The 26,601-nt window shown below is 35.9% G+C and overlaps 1 pseudogene; it reads right to left on the minus strand.

Moving 5' to 3' along the window:
- Positions 1 to 14,732: 14,732 nt before the first annotated feature.
- On the minus strand, positions 14,733 to 20,865 carry LOC100975670 (mitogen-activated protein kinase 6-like; annotated as a pseudogene).
- Positions 20,866 to 26,601: the final 5,736 nt, after the last annotated feature.

Here is a 26,601-nt window from a genome sequence, read left to right on the forward strand (position 1 = left end):
TCTCACAGCTCTGGAAGCTGGAGAGTCCCAGATCAAAGTGCTGGCAGATTCTGTATGTGGTGAAACCCACTTCCTGATGCATAGATGATTGTCCTACTCTGTCCTCACATAGCAGAAGGATAAGGAAGCTCTCTGTAGTATCTTCTTGTAAAACAAACTCATGAGCGCTGCACCCACAGGACCTAATCACCTCCCAAAGTTTCCACCTCCTGATACCGCTACATTGTGAGTTAAGTACCATAGCAACATATAAATTTTGAGGAAACACGTTAAGTCTAGAACTTCCTGTTTTTATAAATTTTTATTGAAACATAGCTGCAATCAATTTGTTTATACATTTTCTATGGCTGTTTTCACATTACAATGGCTTTCACATTACAATGATTTTGTGGACCCTATGGCCCACAAAACTTAACGATATTTACCATCTGGCTCTTTATGGGAAAAAAAATGCTGAACCTTGTATTAGACAATGAAAGTCACATGGAAGAAAACCAAGGCACACCTGCTAACCGGCAGCACCAACTGCTAAAGATGTGAATAAAGCCACCTTGAACCTTTCATCCCAGCCAAACTCCTAGCTGAATTTAGCCACATACCTACTGGTGTATTAGGGTTCTTTTAGAGGGACAGAATATATATATATAATCTGTATATGATATACACATATATATAATTTGTATATAATACACACACACACACACACACATATATATATATAAATGGGAGTTTGTAAGTATTAACTTACACGATCACAAGATCCCACAATAGGCTGTGTGCAAACTGAGGAGCAAGGAGAGCCAGCACGAGTTCCAAACCTGAAGAACTTGGAGTCTGATGTTCAAGGGCAGGAAATATCCAGCACGGGAGAAAGATGCAGGCTGGGAGGCTAGGCCCATCTCTCCTTTTCACATTTTTCTGCCTGCTTTATATTATCTGGCAGCTGATTAAATTGTGCCCACCAGATTAACGGTGGATCTGCCTTCTACAGCCCACTGACTCAGATGTTAATCTCTTTCGGCAATACCCTCAAAGACACACCCAGGATCAATACTTTGTGTCCTTCAATCCAATCAAGTTGACACTCAGTATTAACCTTCACACCTGGGACCACGTAAAACCACCAGAGAATCACTCAGCCAACGCACAGAATCATGAGAAGTAATAAAGTACTGTTGCTCTAAGTCACTAAGGTATTGACTTGATTTTCACACAATGGGTGACTAAAATTGGTACTGAAGTTAGGATGCTGCTGTAGGAATAAAAGGTGTGGCACTGGCTTTGGGGTTATGTGGCAGGTGGAGATTGAAAGGTCACCGACAAGACTGTAGGTAGAGGCTGGCAGTGGACTGAGAAAATTGTTATTCAGGGTTAGATAAAAAGCAGCACCTGTGTGGTATTGGCAGAAATTTGGAAAAAAAAATTTTCCTTCAGTAACTTGGAAAAATTGAATATTTATTAAATTGCTTGTGAATCTCACTGAGGACTGTCCTGGCAGAATGAACAAAGTGTCGGCTGGCACCCTCTCAGTTGCAAATAGGACCTTTTGGGTTGAAAAATAAAATTGTTTCTTCTCCCCAGCCTTTCAATGAGGGTGGGGGTGGGAGGAAAGATGTCCAAAGAAAGAATTGGGTCTTTGTGTAATGATTTAATTAAGTTTGAGACTCTAAGACCTGTTTTTAAGACCTTATAAAGAATGTTGGTATTGCCTCATATACCTGCTCAGCTAAGTTAAAGGACTTCCAGGAATTTTAAATTTTCTATACTAAGTAGCCTGGCTCATGTCCCAAGGTCACTGATGGTTCAACAACTAGTTCTGAGTGATGCGTATAGGCATCCTTATTTGTAGCATTCACATGGGGTAAATACTCCCAACTCACTAAGAGATCACAAAACACCTTAACATTGAACAATTGTCCCTTACCAGCTAGTGGCAGCTGGGTCCCGAATTTCACCGTGAATTAGACCCATGATTCTTAGTGAGTCCCAGAAATCATTATTTTTTGTGTGTATGGTGTATAAAATGTCTAATATTCTCAATTTCATTCTTTAGAAATTGCACTGTTCTGTGGAAATAGAGGCATGATTGGAGAATGACAAAAAAGGGATATTAGAGAAGCCTGTGATCCTTGAGAAATCAGAAGCCTCAGCAGAATAGCTTTATAGAAAAGACAAACTTTTGAGAAAAGGAAAATTATTCCCATGAGAAAAAGTGGATCTCTGAGAGCAAAAGCAGCAGAGACATGCCTAGAGGAAGTTCTCATGCAGTAAAATGCCTGATTAGTTCTTAGTTTTGTCTTTCCAGATTTGGCATACTAGGGAGAGAAAGAACATGGAAGGCACTGTACAAGAGTGGACACCGACACAAGTGTTACAGACTGAATGTCCGTGTCCCCTCTGAAGCCCTATGTTGAAATCTTCACTATTAAAGTGATGGTACAAGGAGCTGGGTCCTTTGGGAGGTGATTAGGTCATAAGACTGTAGCCCTTGTGAATGGGATGAGTGCCTGTATAAGAAACATGAGCGCTCATGCACTCTCTCTCTTTCTCTGTCTCTGTCTCTGTGTTCTCGGCCATATGAGGATACAATGAGAAGATATCCCTCTGTAAGTCGGCGAATGGGCCCTCATCAGACATTGGATCTGTGTGCACCTTGATCAAGAATTTCCCAGCTTCCAAAACTGCAAGAAATAAATGTTTGTTGTTTAAGCCACCCAGTTTGTGGAAAGTTGTTAAAGTAACCCAAACTAATTAAGATGAGGACGATCAAAAAGTTCAAAGGATTTGAGAAATAAAGCACTGGGGCAGATTGTAACTGTAACTGTGGTCGGCTAATTGGCCCTTATGTTTTTTTTTTTTTAAGGTGTTAGGTCTTCTATTAATTCATTTATGTAGAAGAAAGAAATCATAATTTAAAAATTGGTAATTTAGGATTTAAGATTATAAAAATAGGTAACATTTTCAATTTGTGTTTTAATAGCCTTGGTTAGAATTTAAAATAAAGAGGCATGGAAAATATAAATTATTCTACTAAAACAATAAAATCAAACAAAAATGCTTTAGAAAATACAATTTCATGGCAAGGCGCTATGTTCGGGTATCCATAGGAAAAGGGAAAACAATACTTGTTATGGAACTTAAAATTCAGATGGATAAATATGGAAATATGTTTCAGGCAAGGAGTGATTAAATAAAGGTAAAATTTTGTCTCAGTTGCTGTCAGATTGGAATCATTAATTGGTCAATAAGGCTGTGATTATATGGACAATGGTTTAATTTTATCTTTTACTGAATGGTTATTGAAAGAGATTTTAGTGATTTTACTGACAACTATTTCCTAAAATAATCAGCGAAAAATACTTTTGACTTTTCTGGCTTTTTTAAAAACATACTTTAAACCAATTCTGAACTGCATGGTTTTTCAAATTCAGAACATATCCCATTGATAGGCATTCATGACCAAGTCATGGCTGATAGGCATAGGACAGTTTAATTAAAACTGTTGTCTATCAGACTCAAACAGTAGCTATCAGCATGGGCATATATAAATATACATGACCACATATACTATAGTATTTGTACAATGCACAATATGTTCAATCACTCATGAGCTGCAGTCCCCAACTTGTTTGGCGCCAGGGACCAGTTTCATAGAAGATAATTTTTCCATGGATAGGGAGTGTGGAGGAGGGAATGGTTTCAGGATGAAACTGTCCCACCTCAGATCATCAGGCATTACCGGCATTAGATACTCATAAGGAGTGTGCAACCTAGATCCTTCGCATGTGCAGTTCACAGTAGGGTTTGTGCTCCTATGAGTATCTAATGCCAGGGCTACAGGAGGCAGAGCTCAGGCAGAAATGCGCAACGGCCACTCACCTCCTGCTGTGCGGCTAGGTTACTAACAAGCCAAAAACCAGTAATGGTTCATGGCCCAAGTGTTGGGGACCCCTAGTCATGAGATCATCAAAATTGTAATAAATGGAATTTCTCAACATGACTATATTAGCAAGGAAGGAATCCCGTGATTACAATAGTTGGCATTTTTAAATGGGTAGCAAATAATGTTAACTATCACAATTAATTTTAAGTATTCTAATTGCTATTATTTTTAAATTTGGAAAGGAATACAGCCTGACCAAACAAATTAATTAAGATTGCCACCACAAAATATGTTTCATGTTTGTGTTAAAATATGTCATTAAAACAACTAGGATTTTCATGCTTATTGAGCTGATAAATGCCATCACTGGCTCATTTTTTCCCTATGGCGTATTTTTATTGCTGCTATCCTGACATTGATAATAACTTGCATTATTATAATCACAAGCTTTTTTCCCTCATCTCTATTGTGCCAAACTTTCTATTCTTTACAAGGCAACCAACAAGAAAATGCTGAAGAAGAGTCTAGTTATAATGGCAACTTGAGTCTTGCTTTACAGAATTTTTACTCTACAGAAATCGATAAAGGTAACAGAGCTTTTGGGTTCTAATACAGTTTCAAATCTCTGAATACTATTATTTTGACCTCAAAAATAACTCTTGGAACACTACTGAAAAAAAAAAGGCTGCTTAGAATGATGATGTTTGTGACAAGAAAATAGATACAAGCTTGAAACATGTTACTGAGCTGCCTATCACAAAGGCATACACTTGTAAAGGTGTAATCCAGCTTATGAAACTGCCAAGATTAAACTTTTCAAAATAAGTCTGTTGTTATATTTTATCATCTGTAATGGATATAATAATTTGGTGAGCTTGTTAAAACTAATCTTTCTAAAAATAACCTACAAGTTTAAGACAGGGATATAGATATTGATTATATCTCAAAATTTATTAAATGACAATTTTCTCAATGTATGCTTGTCTGATATTATTCTAGTGCTGGATACAATTACATAAAGCCTTATCTATGTTTCAAAAATTTTATTGAATAATACATGAATGTCAGTTAATGTGAAACTTACCACAATAATTGATGTAGTTATTATTAATCTTACTTTTACAGATAAAGAAACTAGAGCCCAAACAATAAGTGATTTGCTAATAACAAAATTTATTAAGTGGTAGAACTGGGATTTAAAATTGTCTCTTGAAGTATACAGTATTTTATTGTCTTTTTGATCTAAAATATTATCCAAGCTATATTTATTTAGTGATGTTTAAGCAGTACTTTCTTAGGCTCTCCCAATAAGCTAAAAAACAAAACATAATTTTTTTTTCCTCCTACAACTGATGTTGGATTGGGAACTAATAACTGGCAAATAAAAAAATAAACAAGATGCTATATTAGATTAAAAGTTTTCTATAAATGAGAATATGAGGAACATTTTTCACATAGTGGATTTTGAGCTGATTCTTGAATGATAGGATAGAAATTAATAGACGTTGAGTTACAGAAGACAACATATATGCAATTGGATTCCCAATAAGAAACAAAATAAAGGGCCAAGTGTGGTGGCTCACGCCTGTAAACCCAGCACTTGGGGAGGCCTTGGCGGGCAGATCACGAGGTCAGGAGATCGAGATCAGCCTGGTCAACATGGTGAAACCCTGTCTCTACTAAAATATAAAAAATTAGCCAAACGTGATGGTACGCGCCTGTAGTCCCAGCTACTCAGGAGGCTGAGGCAGGGGAATCGCTTGAACCTGGGAGGCAGAGGTTGCAGAGAGCTGAGGTCCTGCCACTGCACTCCAGCCTGGCGACAGAGCGAGACTCCGTCCCAAAAAAAAAAAAAAAAAGAAACAAAATAAAGGATGTGATGAAAGTAATATATTAAGTGATAATAGCTTAATAGCTTAAGTTTTGAAAAATTCATGAAAAATACCAACCTATAAAATTAAGAAATCCAATGATCTCCATTAAATATTAAAAAAATATGAACTTATAGATTATTTTCATAGCAAACACATAAAATATACAATCTTAGAGAAATATTATATGTGTATATTATATATATTTATATATAAATATGTAAAACATATATTTATATATAAATATGTGAAACATATATTTATATATTTTATAAATGTATGTGTTCACATTATATTTATATAAATTATAATAGGTATATTTATCTATACCTATATATAATTTATGTATACATAAATCACTATGACGATGTAAATAATAAGACTACCATGGGACTTAAATTGTATATTTAATCAAAATATAGAACATAATAGGTTATTTGCAAGGATGAGGATAATGGAGATAAAGTGTCCCAAGTTTAGTGTAGGGCTTAGAAATATAATAAAAATACCAATTACTATACAGCTCCATCAACCCTAGCACATTTAGGAATGATGGACTTTCTCACAAATTAATATTGTAATACCACATACAACGATATTTAACATTCTAAATTTTCATTTTCCAATTAACATAACTTCACAGATTTAAAGCAAATCTACATGGAGAAACAGATGGAACATCAGCAGATCAATATTCTTTTTAAAAATACGGCCGGGCATGGTGGCTCATGCTTGTAATCCCAGCACTTTGGGAGGCCTACGTGGGCGGTCACCTGAGGTCGGGAGTTTGAGACTAGCCTGACCAACCTGGAGAAACCCTGTCTCTACTAAAAATACAAAATTAGCCAGGTGTGGTGGCACATTCCTGTAATCCCAGGTACTCGGGAGGGCGAGGCAGGAGAATTGCTTGAACCCGGGAGGAGGAGGTTGCGGTGAGCCAAGATCATGCCATTGCACTCCAGCCTGGGCAACAAGGGCAAGACTCCGTCTCAAAAAAAAAAAAGAAAGAAAGGTTTTAAGTTATTGAACGAAGGTCCATATGAAGAAGTTAGGAAAATTTGTAAAAGAAAGAAAGTAATAAGATAAACACAAAAATTAATGAAATAGTATACTAGAAAAAATAAAATCAAATTTTTGTTTTTAAAAAGATGACAGTGATACATGCCAAGAAAAAATAATAAAGACAAAGATCCCAAATATCATAACTTTGGTTTAATACTAAATGGAAGCTGCCAGACAATGTAGTAATGCAAAAGGAAGAAATAATATAAAATAAGAAACAAAGAAAGAAAGCTCAGATTTTTCAAGAGGACATAGAAAGTAAAAATGTAGAACATTCAAAAGTATTTATCAGTAAATTTAGAGTCATAAAACTGAGTTTAGAAACCTTTCAGGATACAAGATCACTATAAAAAAATTCTACTAAGTTTCTATAAACAACTTGGCAATGTAAATAGATATATATTTTAATTTCAGGAAAATATATAAAACACCTAGAAAAATATTCAACAAAATGTGAAAGGCACATGTAACAAAATTATAAAGCTGAGGAAAATTATAAAATAAAAAAATGTTAGTTAACAAGAAAGACATCATGTATACAGATGGAAAGACTTAGAATTAGAATGATTTGCATTGTCCCCAAATTAATCTAAGAGGTCAATCATTCTTAACCAAAACTCTAACAAGTAGATTGTAAAACATATATGTGAAGAAAAGAAGTGAGAATGGCCAAAATACTTTTAAAGAAGAGAAAACAAAATATTTGCTCCTCCAAATATCAGGAATTATTATAAATCTGAAGTAATTAACATTGCATAAATTAAGATATGGATAATGAAATAAATCATTAACTAGACAAGAAGATGGACTACTTTTTAAAAATTGGTACTGAGTTATTCACTATTCATATATAGAAAAAATGAAACGACACCTATTTTCTGTCTGCACAAAATTCTATTCTAAGTGAATTGTATGTTCAAGTTCAAATCTAAGTTGTATATCTTAATTGTGTATCATAATCAATAAAAATATATTTTTGCCCTTTGGATAGTTTTTTAACCAAAAAGCATGAAAGCACTTATCAAAAATGTAGTGATTAGTGAACTAAACTATTAATATTAAAAACATCATAAAAAAACCAAGAAGATACTAAAAATAAAAACCATTTTTTGGAATATACATTAGCAACTTAATTAAAATATTATCAATACAATATACAGATATACAACTGTACATGTAAAATAAATGAAAATCAACAAGAGATCTCATCCACTACATTTAAAAAGAAAATATTTTAAAGTCCAATACAAAAAGGGCCTCACCATCATTACTTATCAGGAAATTAAACTTTAAAAAATGCTATGGACCTACAATTATGAATAAAATTACAAAGATTTAAAAAATAAATAATTTACTAGAATGTGGATCAATAGATCTTTGATGAAACAGTAAATTAAATTACTATAACTACTTTTTAAAAATCTCTAAAAAGTTTAGGAATATCTACTGAAATTGAACAAATATATATTCATAAAAGTATGCTCATCTGCACCATGAAATACGTATAAGGAAGTTCTGTGTAACTTAATTATTATGACTAAAACCTGGAAACAACACAAATATCTGTGGATGACACAATGTGAAAGTAAATTAGATCTATATTATGTATCAATTTAAAAATTAATGTAAAAACTCAATGGACCAAGTTCCCATTAAAATAATTTATCTTTTAAAAAGTAAATTGGGATAAATCACCCAATGGAATAATATTTAGCAATAAATAATAATGAAGTGCTACAAACTGTTTACAAAGATAAATCTCACCAGTATAATTTAATCATAGAATTCAGGCACAAAGAAGCACAAGTTTTATGCTTTCTTTGAGGTAACATTTACCAGCATGCAAAAGCAAACTGTAAAGCAGTTTTCATGAACACCTGTTCAGTATTGCCTTAATATTTTTTGGGGGGAGTGAGAAATACTGAATTCACTTTCTCTTTATTGACCTATAGTTTCACATATGTTTATGAATACTAAAAGCAAAATGATAATTGAAAATAATCATGTACTGTTTGAGGACAAACACAGTTTTGAATTCTTTTTAACTTCGTGATTTATAGGTTTATTAATCCATTAATTGTTCTCTAATTAATTAAATATTTATCAAACACCTAATAGTATGTTTAAGGTAAATTTGTTCCAAAAGCCCTTAACAGGCAACCAGTCTAATAGGCTAGAGAGAAAAGCCAATGTTTACAAAATAATGCATACTTTAATTAAATAATTCATTCGTTCATACCAAAAATATTTTTTGAATTACTACAAAATGCATCACATGTATGTAGTTGGAAAGCAATGGATTTTATAAAGTGGGGGCAAACAGAGAAAATACTAAATGCAGTGAGAATATAGGAAGAGGAATCAACTAGAAGTTCAAGGATGCCTACAGCTTTCATGGGGCCTCAAGCTAATTTGATTGAGAGGGGGCTATTTAAGATAAAATGCCAAGTTGCCTCTATACATAAATAGTTATTTCAAGTAGGGAAAAGAAAAATTTAAAAATTTTAAATGTTGACGCATACTGCAGATATTATGAAATTTTTAAAAGTGATACGCTCTATATGAATCAACTTACCAGATACTACTCTGTAATATTGTTTTCCTTTCATCTAGCTGTTTTCTTTGAATAACTCATCATGTGACATTTCTCTACAGAGAAAAGTGAAAGATATTTTTGTCTTTTAATTATTACAATCAACATTTGTTTTGGTTTGTTTTTATTTTATTCTATTTACTTATTTTTTTAAGTTTTTTTGCCTTTTTTTTTTTTTTTTTGAGATGGAGTCTCATTCTGTCAATGGGCTGGAGTGTAGTGGCGTGATCTTGGCTCACTGCAATCTCTGCCTCCAAGTTCGAGTGGTTCCCCTGCGTCAGCCTCCCTAGTAGCTGTGCACCACCATGGCTGGCTAATTTTTTGTATTTTAGTAGGGATGGGGTTTCACCATGTTGCCCAGGATGGTCTTGATCTCCTGACCTCGTGATCTGCCCGCCTCGGCCTCCCAAAGTGCTGGGATTATAGGCATGAGCCAACACACTTGGCCTATTTTTTCAAGTTTTATTTTGGATTCAGAGGGTACACGTGTAGGTTTGTTACATGGGTATATTGTGTGCTGCTGGCATTTGGGGAAGGAATGATCCTGTCACCCAGGTAGTGGGCATGGTGCCCAATAGGTAATTTTCAACCCTCATCTCTCTCTCTCCCCAATTAGTAGTGCCCAGAGTCTACTGTTCCCATCTTTCTGTTCATGTACTCATTGTTTAGCTTCTGCCTATAAGGGGGAACATGTGGTATTTGCTTGTCTGTTCTTGCATTAATTTACTTAAGCAAATACCACATGTTCTTGCTTATAAGCAGGAGCTAAACACTGAGTGGAAGATGGCCTCCAGCTGCATCCATGTTGCTGCAAAGGACATGATTTCATTCTTTTTTATGGCTGTGTAGTATTCCATGGTGTATATGTACAGCATTTGTATTATCATTTTATTTTATTTTATTTTTTTGAGATAGAGTTATGCTCTTGTTGCCCAGGATGGAGTACAGCGGCGCTATCTTGGCTCACTGCAACCTCCGCCTCCCAGGTTCAAGTGATTCTCCTGCCTCAGCCTCTCAAGTGGCTGGGAATACAGGCATGCACCAACACACCCCCAGCTAATTTTTTTGTATTTTTAGTAGAGATAGTGTTTCACCATGTTGGTTAGGCTGGTCTCAAACTCTTGACCTCAGATGATCCACCGGTCTCAGCCTCCCAAAGTGCTGGGATTACAGGCATGAGCCACTGTACCCGGCCTCACATTTCATTATCTAATCCACCACTGATGGGCACCTAAGTTAATTCCATATCCTTGCTATTGTGAGTAGCGCTGTGATGAAAGAGAAGTGCAAGTGTCTTTTTGGTAGAACAATTTATTTTCCTTTGGGTAGGGTAGCCAGGAATTGCTGGGCCTAATGGTAGTCCCATTTTATTGCTTTTTTTTAAAGAAATCTTCAAACTGCTTTCCACAGTGGCTGAACTAATTTGTATTTCCACTAACAGTGTATGTGTTCCTTTTATTCCACATCTTTGATAATAATTATGATGTTATTTAACCTTTATAATTGCCTTATGTTAAATATTATTCTAATATCATTTATATTTTTGTATCTGCAAAAAAAGTATGACATGAAAGGTTAATTAACCCGCCCCTAACAATCCGTAAGTGGTAGAGTCCGAATTTTAATTCAGGCATTTGCTTCAGTATCTGCACTCTTAAACACTGCACTGAACTCTCATCACTACAAGGTACTGTATTAAAGTTATAAGAACATAAATCATGATCCCACCGGAGCTTATTTTTCACCATCTTATCGGCTGCTAAATCCCACAGGGGTTTCTTTGGAGATTTGTCTTCTGCTGAATGGAGCTGCCTCTCCAGTGGGTCCAATCGCATCTGTAGCCCTCAGCCTGATGTAGGGTTATAAAAGGCTGGCCCAGGACCTCAACAGGGATAACCTCCAAGTAAGGTTTATGCTCCATAGTAGCCCCTCTGTCGATACAGCCAAGGCTAGGTTTTACCTGAGACCAGATCCCTGCTCGGCTGTCTCCCACTTCCCAATTTTTCTTCACATTCTCTCCTATATTCTGAGGAGCGCACCTCCAACAAATCGTATGCACTTGAATCCTTCACTTAGACTCTGCTTTTATGGAACCTGATCTAAAACACTTTTCATTCTTATTGCACATCTTTAAAATGCAAAAACTGCCTAGAAAGTTGACATTTGTAAAAATAAATGAAGTCAACTGCAGATATTTTCATATGTAAACATTTCTGTATTTAATAATTTCTTTATTTCCTTCTTACAATCAGCAAATAGATTGTGAAAAACAGAAAATAAAGTCTCTTTTCTGATCATGTGGGGTTTTCTTCTACTACCTATTGTTTATTGAATCTTCTTAACCATTTTATATCTACTCCTTTCATCATCAGAACCTAATATTTTCATAATCCTTAGAATTAATTATTAAATATCATTATTATAATTTAGATAAGAGAGTTGGAAGAAATATATTAATTAACTTATTATCTGTGTGACAGTGGGCAAGTGGTGGATAGGGAAGTCCAAGATTATGTTAGCTGGGCATGATGGTGTGCACCTTTATTCCCAGCTACTCAGGAGGGAGAGGTGGGAGGATCGCTTGAGCCTAGAAGGAGGAGGTTGCAGTGAGCCGAGATCACACCACTGCACTCCAGCTTGGATGACACAGTGAGATGCTATCTTTAAAAAGAAGAAAGTCAAAGATCATGTTTTAAATGTAATATATTGGCCCTGATCAACAAATTGATCACTTTGCTTTGTTCCTCCTTGGAAAGAAAATCTATAAAGAAGGTATCAATTAGATAAGTTCCTTAAAGGATATTAAACCACTCTATCAAATTACAAATTCTCAGGAATAATCAGTTCCTCATAGAACTAGCTAATCAACTTTATTGACTATTGAACTGAATTGACCAATTTAAATAGTTGATTTGGCTTCACGTAAGTATATCTTTGAAGAGCAATAATAAAGCCCAGGTTTAATGGGAGAGGTGTCAAACTATATTAGGGCCAGATTTGGAAACTGACATATACACAGAGGTACATATACACATGATTTTCAAATTGACATTTTTGCCTTATTCTCCTGCTTAATATTTCAATATTAATAATTTAAAAATGCATATTTAATATAAGACTTTTACATTTTTGCATGCCTACAGGGTTGTTTTATAAAAATAACTGGCTGAATGTAAAACCTTATGTCTGAGACCATTGATTTGGGCAATGGATAAGAAGACCTTGAGGACTTAGTGACAGGTAGTAAGTCTGACTTAGCAAAGAAAAGTAAAATATAAGGACTTCTAAAAACATAAAAAGCTTTATTAAATACTGTTGCCTAAAGAAAAACAATGGGCTTTTAAAGAATTAAAGTTGGTTTTATTCAGAAGTCCTACTGAGGACTATAGACTGAGGCCTGCAGCCTGGAAATGTTACCGGAAAGGGGTCTCAATTCATACCCCAAGAGAGGGTTTGTGGATCTTACAAAAGGAAGAATTCAGGGCGAATCCATAGAGTAAAGTGACAGATAGTTTATTAAGAAAGTAGAGGAATAAAATAATGGCTACTCCATAGACAGAGCAGCCCCGAGAGCTGCTGGTTGCCCATTTTTATGGTTATTTCTTGATTATATGCCAAGCAAGGGGTGGATTATTCATGCCTTCTTTTTTCAGACCATATAGGGTAACTTCCTGATGTGGCCATGGCATTTGTAAACTGTCATGGCGCTTGTGGGAGTGTAATAGTGAGGGCCACCAGAGGACACTCTCATCGCCATCTTGGTTTTGGTGGGTTTAGGCCAGCTTCTTTACTGCAACCTGTTGTCTTAGCAGGATCTTTATGACCTGTATCTTGTGCGGACCTCCTATCTTATTCTGTGACTTAGAATGCCTTAATCATTTGAGAATGCAGCTCAGTAGGTCTCAGTCTCATTTTACCCAGCCCCTATTCAAGATGGAGTTGCTTTGGTTCAAATGCCTCTGACAGAACCAGCCCATTAGAGAGGTTCTTTTGGACTGCTCCTAGGCTGTAGGCCTCAGGAATAATTCTCAGGAAGACTTCCAGATAAAACTAGCTTTTTTTCTTTGCTTTGTTTTTGTGGGCCATGTTTTATTTGTCCTTTTTCCTCAAACAGGATAACAAAAGATACAGACTATTCAATACAATGAAATAGACAAAACAAATTCTAAGAGACTGTGATACCACATGCTACATTTAATCTTATTTTATTCATGTTTGCCTTGGGATGGGGAATAGACCATTCAGTAAAAACATACAGTAAAATCAAAATGTCGTATCATATACAACTTTTAAACTACAATAATGATGGACTTTAATTATTTCCACACACACAATTTTAACATTAGCTTTTTAAATAAACACAAGACTTCTAGGAGTAATTTATAATAAAGTAATTCCTAATTTTTCTTTATAGATAAATTCCTATATACAGTGATTTCTTTATAGACAAATTCCTATATACAGTGATCGTTTACTTAAAATAAACACGTAAGTAAATTAAGTACATGGACATGCTTAAGATAAGCTAACATTATATATTCAGTTAGGTAGGCAACAAGCTGTAGTGCCAGATGGAATAAGTGTATTTGCAAATAAATTTTAAAAACTAAGTTACTTTTTATAATTAATACAGAAAATATACTGATTTGCTAAAATAAATAAGATGTGATATATTAACACTTCACTATAAAGAATGCATACCAGAACATTCATAAACAGTAAATGAGTCTTATTAAGAATAGTTTACTACAATAAATGCTGGCTAAATAGATGTGCATATTGTGAAGCACTATGAGTGGTATATGTTTTGCCACATACTTTTGTTATCTTGAGCTGGATAACACATGTGTACTCAATTCAGCAGTCATTTTCAGTTGCTACTGGTATCATATGTTTTAAGAAATGTGTACAGTGTGAAAAACTTAAAAAATATTCATGAATAAAAAATGTTTTAGAAAAAATAGATATTTTCAGGCAATTATGTAGAGTCTCACTGCGTAAATTTCAAGGCAAGATTTGTTTCCTATAAAACGGATCATTGTTCTACGAGAGGATGTTTTTTACTTGTCTTAGTGCATTTCTTTTGCCTCCTCTAGCGTTGCATTATTTTGCTCTTTGCTCTATTTTTGTGTGCAAACGACATGCCAGTTAAAATGAAAACTATCTCATATGTAGAAAATAAGGTCTGGATTTTAAAAACCAAGAGCTAATCCTTACTAAATTACACCATCTGATTCAAGTAAAAATGACTTAAACACTAGTGATAAAATAAAGGCAAAACACATTTCATGAAGAATGCAAAGATAAATGTTTGCTGAGTGCTTTAGTTCACATGTTTTAAAATGCTGCTGCAGATTTTATGAGGAATTTGAGGGGAAGATTCCATAGCAGAAGGTGGTAATGTGGCCTGTATTGACTTAAGTAGTGACCCAACTGGACTGCGAAGCTGCAGGACGCCCACGGACTCGAGGTGCTTGCTAAAGAGGAACTCCAAACTGTTGTTCAGAAATCCTTCATTTCCTCTCTCCCCAAGCTTCCCATCCTCTACTAGCTCAGTTTCTAGTATTTCAGTATCTTCTTTCCTGTTAAATAACTTGTCTAAGTAACTAGTGTAAATGTCATCCTTCTCAACTCCTTCACACTTCCTTACCTCACAACAAAACTAATTTGTGATAAAATAGTTCTCCCCACCACTCACAAACTGGCTGTCCCAAGAAGATTGGTACAAGACTTTTAACTGAGCCAAATTTACCATTCCTTTTTTCTGTTTTTCTTGGCTTACTGTCTTTGATATCAAATTTTTCATTTCTAGTTGGGACCCTGACCTATTCGAGTTATTTCATTTCTCAACAACATCAGTAGGCTCATGTTGTGAACTAGGTTGAGTAGTTTCTGCAATACAGGAATCAAAATCAAACCCCTGATTTGTTTCCCTTTGTTTTTCAACCAGTTGCTGTGAGGCTTCCTCAAGCGCTATCTGGGCTTTAACCAATCCATTCCTTTCACATTTTCACTTGCCTTTCTTATCAGATTTTTCTCTGCTTTATTCTTTCCGATTGGAAATATCTATAATAACCTTGGGTTCATAGTAATGGTTAACTTCACTCGCTCTCCAAACTAAGTTATCTAAATATGATGATGACCTGGCTTTGTAGTTACAAATATGACTACACTTCAAATCCCTATTTGTTTTTATGATGATCTGGGTACTGCCAAAAAGGCTCAGTAGAGCAATTGGATCCTCCAGATACTTTATACTTTTCCGAATGTCCATCCAAATATTTTCAGGGATCAACTTGTACTTCTTCATCAGTGATATCAGACAGAGCTCTCGGGTCAAGCAGAACTTCATCAATACCAAAGTTGTTATGTATAGGCCAATCATGCGCTGAAAACTAACAATCATACCTTTCCCAGTTATAAATGTGACTGTGAGTTTCATCCATAAGCAAAATATCATAAACTTCATCTTCAATATGAAAAAGATGACTTGAAATTGGCTCATCCGTTGGAAAATAATATATGCTCATGTAATGATGGGAGAGCGCTGCTTCTGCTGTTAACCCATCTGTAGGGATAAATGTCAAAATTTGTTCCAGGAGATCCAGTGCTTCTCAGCTAATTCCCTGAAGCAGCTGAGTTAAAGGTTTCTGTGGTTCAGTCATTTCATTTCTAATGTAAACTGGAATTACACTGAGAAGCTCCTGATGATCTTCCTCATGTATAACAGGACTAGATTCTAAAATCAGCTGCATCTGTTCGAGTTCACGTGCACCTGCAAAAACGGTTTTACCAGTCAGCATTTCAGCAAAGATGTGGCCTGCAGCCCACATGTCAATGGCTTTACTATAACTATTAGAAGAATGTAAAAGATGTGGAGATCTGTACCATTTAGTTACCAGTCCTTCAGAGAGATGATCCTTATGGGAATAATGAGGATCCATGATTTGTGCAAGACAAAAGTCCCCTATCTTCAGCATCATGTCTTCAGTATTAATGAAAAGATTAGTTGGTTTGAGATATCTGGGCAATACACTTGCAGAGTGAATACTTAAGCCACCTTAGCAGCTGATACATGAAAAGTCTGGCATGCTTTTCCAGTAAAGGGCCCTCCTCCATCATATTAGCCAAGTCTGTCTCCATGTAATTCTGAAAAATGTAAATACTGTTAAGTTTGGTAAGAGAGTTCACATTGTTTGTTAATTGGCTTCCACTGGTACTAGGAATTTCAAACACTTTCACAATGTCACGATGTCAAATCTTCTAATAATTTTGATTTCATGTAGAGCATTTTTGACACTCTGGGGATCAGTAAGGAGAATTTTCTTGATGGATTCTCTTTTATCACAGTCATCGTCTACAGCAGAAAAAAAAAAACAAGCTATTGCCTCCACTATCCAATGATTTTAAGTTCATATATCCGGAGCACAGATCAAAACCATGAATGTTCATGAGACTTTCAACTTTCTCTGACAGTTTGAAACCCTTACGATCGAGTTTTCCTTTTGAATTGTTGAACTTGTGTAAACAAGGAAGAAAACTGACATCAAAAGGAAAGATCTTTTATACAGGCAGAAGAAAAATAATTATGCTTCCACAGCAAGATGGTTTCTTGATGTTCATTGCATTTTCCAAACAGGCTTGTTCAGTTCCCCTTAGATATAAAGCTCAAAAAGCTCTACTCATATTGAGAATTTAAGAGATTGCAGTACTCATAGTTCAAGAAAGGGGCAGCAGCTCTGCAGACATTTAAATAAAACACTCAAGAAGCTCAAATGGAATGAAATTATGTACTATGCACCCAGATTTACTGTGATAAATGATTTAACATTTAACAAAAATATGAATAAATATGCACACAACGCAACAGGCTTCTGTGAACATTCTCCTCACAGTGCAGACACATTCAGTGTTGGACTGGCCCTGAGCAGCATTGTTCTAAGGTGCTGGTAAGCACTATTTCCATTTTGTTTCTTTTCTTCCTTTGTTGCTATATATTTCACCAGAAAGCCCTGGCGGCTGTTGGTTAACAGATGTCTTTTGTTAGTGATCAGGTGGCTCCGGCTCACCACAATCACAACCAAAGCTACTGTCCGTCTTACTCTGATCCAACAGGACTTCCACTCATCGAGAGAGTGTGGGCCCATGGACAGCCCCCAGTGTGGGCTCACGTCTCCAGCTGTACTGGCAGCAGCAGCTGCTTTGCCACAGTTGCTGCCATGCCAAACTCTATTTCTCTAAAAGTTTGACGTTTTCTTCAGTTGACAATATTTATTTGAAAAGGAAGTGAAAGTGAAGTATTAAAATACAGTGAGAGATGTAATTCTCAAATGCCTCCCATGAACCAGCAGTATCAGCGTTATCCGGGAACTCAGTAATTTAAATGTTTGTGCCCCATTCCAGACTTTTAAAACATGAATCTGAGGACAAGGCCCTGAAATTTGCTATAACGAGCCTTTCAAATGATTCCGATTTGCTTAAAGGTTTGAAAATCACGGACATACAGAGTAAAATGGAGATGTTTATGAATAGGGCTCACGTAACTTAGCAAATTTTGCCGGTTAGAAAGGCTCTTTGCTGTTTATCTAGTTGTTTCATTGTTTTAATTAATTAATTAATTAATTTTTTGAGACAGAGTCTTGCTCTGTTGCCCAGGCTGTAGTGCAGTAGCACGATCCTGGCTCACTGCAACCTCCACCTCCCGGGTTCAAGCGATTCTCCTCCCTCAGCCTCCCAAGTAGCTGGGAGTACAGGCATGTGCCACCAGGCCCGGGTACTTTTTGTATTTTTAGTAGAAACAGGGTTTCATCATTTTAGCCAGGCTTGTTTCAAACTCTTTATCTCAGCTGATCCTCCCCCATCAGTCTTCCAAAGTGCTGGGATTGCAGGCGTGAGCCACCGCGACCAGCCCACATCATACTTAAAATGTATGATAACAATAGCACAAAGAATGGTTGGGAGAAAATGAAAATACAATGTTTTCAGGTCCTTATTCTGAAATTAATGGAGTATAAAATTATCAGAAGGTAGATACTGAATAACTATAGATGTATATTTTAAATTAGCCTGCCAACGCGCCCAGCTAATTTTTAATTTTTTTTAATTTTTAGTAGAGATGGGGTTTCCCCATGTTGGCTAGGCTTGTCTTGAGCTCCTAACCTCAGGTAATCCCCCTGCCTTGTCCTCCCAAAGTGCTGAGATTACAGGTGTGAGCCACTGCGCCCAGCCTGTTTATTTTAATTTAAGGATTATCTTAATATACAGGTCATGAAGGTTTAGAAATACTTGACTTTGCTAAGCAATTCAAAAAGAAATGATGCAGAAATCAAAAGGACACTATTAATTTCCTAAAATAGATTAATATTTAAATAAAGTCTTTGCTATGAAAACAGAAAACACTCCAGGTATTTAAATTACAGTGAAATTTAAGCCAGAAGCAGTGGTGTATGCCTGTAGTCCCAGCCACTCAGGAGGCTGAAGCAAGAGGATTGTATGAGCTCAGGAACTAGAAACCAGCCTAGGCAAAACAGCAAGACCCTGTTTTAAAAAAACAAAAAACAAACAAACAAACAAAAAAAACTGTGGGACAGAGTCCAAGGTGTGAGGATCAATTGAGCCCAGGAGTTTGAGAACAGCCTGGTCAACATAAAGACATACCAATTCTACAAAAAAAAAAATAAGTTGTAATTAACAAATTAGCTGGGTGTGGTGCCATGTACCTACAGGCCCAGCTACTCAGGAGGCTGAGGCAGGAGGATTGCTTGAGCCCTGGAGATTGAGGCTGCACTGAGCTGTGGTTGCACCACTGCACTCCAGCCTGGTTGACAGAATAATTTAAAAATGGGATATATACAGGAAACTTGTTTTCTTTAAAAGTATTGGAAAAGGATAAGGAACAGCTATCAGGAGGAATCATGGGAGGAAATCTGGAAGTGTAGAAATCAGGGAAGTTAGTTATTTCCAGTGGTCCAGCTGACTGCATCATTAAGAAGAGCTGTACTCTAGGGAATTAGCCACTCAAACAGCATTTCTTCAATGTGTTCAGCACTTGCCATATCTGCAGGGGTAGGAAATGAATGATGTCTGCTTTCCTTCCAATTTCCAAACCTTTTATATGCTCCTCTAATTCTAGCATCTATATTGGAATCCTACTGGCAAGGGAGTCCAGGAAATGTAGTTCCTAGATGTCCAGTGCTTGACACACAGCAAGACATTAAAAGGGCAATAGCTGTTTTAATACAAAAAGAAAACATTCCACACAACCAGTCTACCTCTCTGGATGATCAGCTTTGAAACACACCTTTCTATCTACATTAAAGTATAGAAACAATCATAATAAAATCATGTGTATGTTCCAAGTATAATTGCATAAGTGAACAAAAGATCATTCTTTTCCTTAAAAGGAAAGACACGAAATCCCATCAATTATTGGAGTCATATCTGGGTGCTCTAGAGAATGTTCTTGTTTGCCAACATACACCCGTTACCCCATAGGAGTCTCATTTCTTTATGATATTCAGGATCAATCACCACCATGGCCATACGGAACCACAAATAGCCAGATGAACAGGAAGATATCAGAACAGGTAGGACAAAATATCAGCTTCTAGTTCAATCAAACCTTTGTTGTGTTCTCTTTTGGAAGCACTCCTATCTTGCAGACAACAAGACCTCTAAATAAGAAGAGGACAAAGATGGAAAAATAAAAAGAATAACTGAGAGTGCAAATAAAAGTAGTAGTGAGAGAGTATTCTGTTTGCATCTCTTGTTTCTCATATCTATGTTCCGGCTTCAGTAAAACTACTAAAATACCAAGTCTGTGGCATATTCCTCATAGATTGGTAACCTAAATATGTAAGCTCTTATTACCTAGTTGTGACATGGCTTAGATTTATTATTCTGTTACAACTCTTTCTATATATAGCAAAACCATTAGTGGTGGTAGGTGTTGCTCATTGCCTTTTTTACTATAAAAAGATTAACTTGTCAAAAGCAGTATTGTTTGAAGTAGCACAACAATTAGTAAGATATTCACTCAATCCACATTTGGGCAAAAGCATTGGAAGCAAGGAAAGTAACTAATATTAACATTAATTTTATTTTCTAACACAAAAAATAAAATATTGAAAAAGGTTCAATATTATCAACCTGCCACCATGTAGCCAGTTCTTTCATGGAGAGGGAGCATACTAGTGGTTCTGCTTTGGCTCCTACCCTTGGCAGATTGGGCACTCAGGAATAGTGACAGGTGTCATGAGAGGTCATGAATTAATGAACAAGTATGGTATGGCTGAGAATAGAAGCTGACAATCATATAGAGAACTGGATAATTGGTTCTGTTGATTATCAAAACCCTCCCCTACAGCGGGTGAACTTTGATGAGCTTCCAAATAGAACACAAAACATGCTCAAAATATCCATCTTACTCTCAGCATAAAACCGTCACAAGTATTCATGTCAACGATCCATGACCATGCACTAAACTATTCCCTATTATCTAAAAATCAGTATATATCTTACTTGTGCTCATATTTTATGCAAAGAGAATTGAGCAACAAGCTTCACTTTTGACATGCCAAACATTGGGAGGATGTCCTTCCAATTTTTCCACATAACCACATAGGTATGCCATTGTAATGCAGCATCATACCTCTTCAACTGATGCTACAGCCTTCTAAAATCTAAGAATAAGATTTTGTTTATTTTTTTGATTTTTCCTCAGACACATTTTATGAAGTCTCCATGAGCCCATAAGAGGGGACTAATGGACAAATATGAATATACCATAAGTAGGTACCCAGAAGTTGAAGTCATTTTCAAGAGTTGTAAATGGCCTGAGATTTTAACCAACTTGCAAGCTAACAAATTTGGGTGCCAGAGTCTCATGGATATTGGTGACTAACATCCATTGGTCAGAGATGAAGAGAAGTTAATTACTCATGGAAATAACAGTTGCCAGAGTGTCATATAAAATATGGCAACAGTTGCCATATTTTACTAATTGCCCAAGCCCAGATGTTCCCAGGACAATGACATGATGATCAGATGACACCATCACCCACAATGAGTTCCATTGCAAGAAAGGAACCCTCAGCTCTGGGAACCCTGATATTTTATACTGGGCCTTAAACATGGCTTTCCTTTGTTCTTGAAAAATATATATTTATTATACAAAACAATAAACATACCTGTCCTTTGCTGTGGAGAGAGTAATTGAAGTACATATACATGACAAATAAATTGTATCTAGAATATATATTTTTATTTATTTGTTTATTTTTGTTTTGTTTTGTTTGAGACAGAGTCTCGCTCTGTCACCCAGGCTGGAGGGCAGTGGCACGATCTCGGCTCACTGCCAGCTCTGCCTCCCGGGTTCACGCCATTCCCCTGCCTCAGCCTCCTGAGTAGCTGGGACTACAGACACCCGCCACCATGCCCAGCTAAATTTTTTTGTGTGTTTTTAGTAGAAACGGGGTTTCACCGTGTTAGCCAGGATGGTCTTGATCTCCTGACCTCATGATCCGCTCACCTCAGCCTCCCAAAGTGCTGGGATTACAGGTGTGAGCCATTGCACCTGGCCCAGAATATACATTTTTAAAAGCCCTTCTAACTCAATAGTAAGTAGACTAATAACTCAAAACATAGGCAGATATTTTGAACAAACATTTCACTAAATATACAGAAATGTAACCACATAAAAGCATGTTTACTACTTTTAATAATCAGAAAATTACAAAGTACATCACAGTGAGTTTCTACTATGTACAATAGAACATATAATATTCAAAAGACTGAGAGTATTTATTTTTAACAAGGATATGGAACATATTTTTCTCACACATTGCTAGTGATCTTATAAAAACATACAATCACTTTGGGAAAACATCTGTGAGTTTCTTACAAAGACAAATATTGTTTTTAACATACAAATCACCAGTTTCATTCTCATATATGTATATCTTATGTATTGACGTTCCTCTGTTACAAGAATGTAAGCACTGTAACAAATATTCAAATTCCAAATCATTGTTTTCTAATACTGACTGAACAATAGAATTATTTGTATATATTAAAAAATACTTATTTATGCCCCGTTGACATACACAGAGAGTGTGTAAGAGAGAGAGAGAGAGAAAGAGCAAGAAAGACCCCAATGCCTAGGCTGCCCTCCAAACAAATTCAAGTAGAATCTCTAGAAATGGGGTCTGGGTCTGGGTATCACTGTACCGTATGAAAAAAATCCATAGGACATCAAAGCTATGCCAGCCATTATCACAAAAGACAATATTCCTACTTGCTTTAACTACTTGAAGGAACAATTAAGTAGCTACACAAACATTGGTGACATATTTTACAAATAAATTTGGAAATCACTGATATTAAATGTTACGATGACCAATGTCATAAATTATTTCTACCAATAAAGTATCAGGAATATCACAAATTTAAAAACTAGTATACTATATTTGGGTTGCCATATAAGAAGCCTAAAGCAGTTAAAATAGTACTTGGCATATAGGCAGCTTTCAAGCTTTCAATGTGTTAGTAACTCCATATATATATATATAGAGAGAGAGAGAGAGATGGAGTCTCATTCTTTCGTCTAGGCTGGAGTACAATGGCACAATCTCGGCTCACTGCAACATCCACCTCCCGGGTTCAAGCGATTCTCCTGCCTCAGCCTCCTGAGTAGCTGCCATTACAGGTGCCCACCACCACACCGAGCTAATTTTTGTATTTTTAGTAGAGAGGGGGTTTCGCCATGTTGGCTAGGCTGGTCTTGAACTCCAGACCTCAGGTGATCCGCCCACCTTGGCCTCCCAAAGTGCTGGGATTATAGGCGTGAGCCACCACACCTGGCCAACAATAATAATATTAATAACTATTCTTGGTATTATTATTATTAATAGTGATATTCCCATTACTTTTATTATCTTCTTCTCAAAATCGAGATAAAATGTGATATAATGGACATGCAATCACAAGTTTTATTTTATTTTTAATTATAATTCCCCCAGCATATACATTTCACAAAAGTAACTAAAATTAATTTTGCCTCAATATCTTTATTTTTTAAATAAAATGGTGATGTAGCCTTACAGATCAATGAGACTCTGTAGTCTGTTAAAATAATTAAATAGGAGCTAACTGACAGAAAAAGATTCTAATTATTTAATGTGCATTAAAAATATCAGGTTAACAAAGCTTTTGCGTAATCTTATGCAATACAAATGTTAGTTTTAATCTTTTTGCATGGCTGTATCTTGTATCTGCAGCATCTCCATTTCACAATCATTTCCAGCTGTATGACAGAGACTAGAATTAAATCTTCTACAGGTGATTTTCAGGAGTAAGGATCCATGAGTATAGCTACTTTCTGAAATTCGTGCGTGTATGCGAGAGAGAGAGGGCCACAAATTAGTTATAATACCACTCTGGTCAATTATACCCAGCAATTGTAGAAGAAAAGATATTAGATTTTTAATTTAAAAGCTATAGACAAAATAACTCTCCACTTCTTATTAGAATCACGGACCTGATGATGTTCTTCTCAATATTATGTTTCTCTCTCTCTCTTTTTTTTTTTTTTTTTGTTTTGTATATTAAGCTGTTTATTCATGTGCTTAGAACAATAGGAAGACAAATTAGTTGTAATGGGTAAATTATTTTTCAGATCATACATGTTACCAACTTCCATTTGCCTCCATTGAAGTTTAGATTTTAAGCAGCAATTAAATTTCCAAGTTGATTTTTGCATATAAGCAGCAATTAAATTTCCAGGTTGATTTTTGCAATCTAAGTTAAAATGATCCTTGGCAATATGTAAGTGAGAAAGTATTCTTTGCCTCTTACAGAATCCGTATCAGGTGATGGTTACACAAGCCTCCACATTTTCAAAAGTGTGTATTATTACTTATTGTTGTCCCTTCCTTTTTTTTAATTAAAGATGTCCTATATTTCCCAAAATTATAAAATTCTGGTAATTTTATTTGTTGGATAGTTCTCACAGTGATCATCTCCTCTACAATATCACTGCTCCACGGAGATCCAAGTCCTCATCATTCATTGGCTGGTGTCTTCTGGTAGACGGCTTATTCTTTTCTCATCAATTTATCTCACTGATCAACTGACAAAAGATCCTTACCAAATGTATAACTCCTGATGTTTGTATTTTTTCATCTTTATCATCACTTGCAAAGATTTTCTTCTCAGTATGTATCTCAAAAACATTCTTGCCTTATAATAATTGTTATTTGTGTGGCCTCTGCCATAATTAACAACCTTTGTCCTGTGTATCACAGACAACATACAGAATGTCATGAAGAAGTCTTGGAAATCGGATTATTTGAGACCTTTCACTAATACCTTCAATATTACATATTCTGTGTCTATAGGAAATTTCTACTCGGAAGAAAGGAAAACTCCTATTTTTACACAATATTCAAGAGTGAAGAATCCACACTGCTTGCTTCTAGCTATCACTCTAAAGCCAAGTTTCACCACCTGATATAAACAGCTATCTATTTCTTAGGTCAAAATATTTTTCCACGACTCCTACACATGCTTCTTTATAAGATCAGGACTAAATCCAGCACATAATTCTAGGCTATATTATGGATGTTTACGTGGAAGAGATGAAAACCCACTGTAAAACTTAACTCAGAAGTGTAATATATTCAAAATCAAAGATTTAGAAAGCTATGGCTATGTTCTAAGTAAGAGGAAATAAGGTTAGGATTATAATAATAGGAAGTAAAAGCATTCGCATTATGGATATATGTTTAAGTTTTAGCCAAATAATTTGAAAACACTGGCTGTAGAGTGAGAGCATACAAAAACACTCCGTGCTGACTGAGGATTTTGCCTGAACTACACAAAAAGTAGGGGAACACTGGGGGAACGATCTTTATTTTTCTTTTAGAAAAGTGGAAAATCCAGAATTAAGTATTGGTTATTTTATTGTACAGATGCTAATTAGTATTCCAAGAGCCTATTTTAGATAGCTGGTTGAAATGTGAGCATCAGCATCTAGAGGGAGGGATGACATGTGGAATATATATTTAGCTACTAAATTAAGCCCCACATCTCTGTGTCCTTACAGAATATTTAGTTCTTAAACTATAGTTCAGTAAATATTGCATGGCTCATTAAATGGCGCTGTGACAAGTCTCCTGTCATTTTGTGATTCCATCATCTTAAGCACAATACCTCCACATAGCCATCACAGAAAGCAATAGAGAACATAGAATACCAAATAGGAGTAGTTATGCCTAATACCGAAGGGTTCCATATACTTCTTCCTCCATAATATTGACCAGAACTCAGTCACCTGGTGCTAAACTAAATGCGCAGGAAACTTGAGAAATGTTTTGGCCTATCTGCTCATGAAGAAAAAAATGTGACCAGTAATTTCTTGGCAATCTGTGACAGTCTGTGGAATTAATGAGCAAGCTAAGAAGGATCTCTTTATAAGATCTTTTTTTATTATACATTAAGTTTTGGGGTACATTTGCAGAATGTGCAGTTTTGTTACATAGGTATACATGTGACATGGTGGTTTGCTGCACCCATCAACCTGTCACCTATATTAGGTATTTCTCCTAATGCTGTCCATCTCCAAGCCCCCCAGCTCCCAACAGGCCCTGGTGTGTGATGTTCACCTCCCTGTGTCCATGTGTTCTCATTGTTCAACTCCCACTTATGAGTGAGAACATGTGGTGTTTGGTTTTCTGTTCTTGTGTTAGTTTACTGAAAATGATGGTTTCCAGCTTCATCCATGTCCCTGCAAAGGACATGAGCTCATCCTTTTTTATGGCTGCAGAGTATTCCATGGTGTATATGTGCCACATTTTCTTTATCCAGTCTATCATTGATGGACATCTGGGTTGGTTCCAAGTCTTTGCTATCGTGAATAGTCCTGCAATAAACATATGCATGCAAGTGTCTTTACAGTAGAATGATTTATAATCCTTTGGGTATATACCCAGTAATGGGATTGCTGGGTCAAATGGTATTTCTAGTTCTAGATCCTTGAGGAATCGCCACACTGTATTCCACAGTGGTTGAACTAATTTACCCTCCCACTAACAGTGTAAAAGTGTTCCTATTTCTCCAATTCCTCTCCAGCATCTGTTGTTTCCTGACATTTTAATGATCGCTATTCTAACTGGCATGAGATGGTATTTCATTGT

The sequence above is a fragment of the Pan paniscus genome, chromosome 22, assembly GCF_029289425.2.
Source record: "Pan paniscus chromosome 22, NHGRI_mPanPan1-v2.0_pri, whole genome shotgun sequence".
Lineage (NCBI taxonomy): Eukaryota > Metazoa > Chordata > Mammalia > Primates > Hominidae > Pan > Pan paniscus.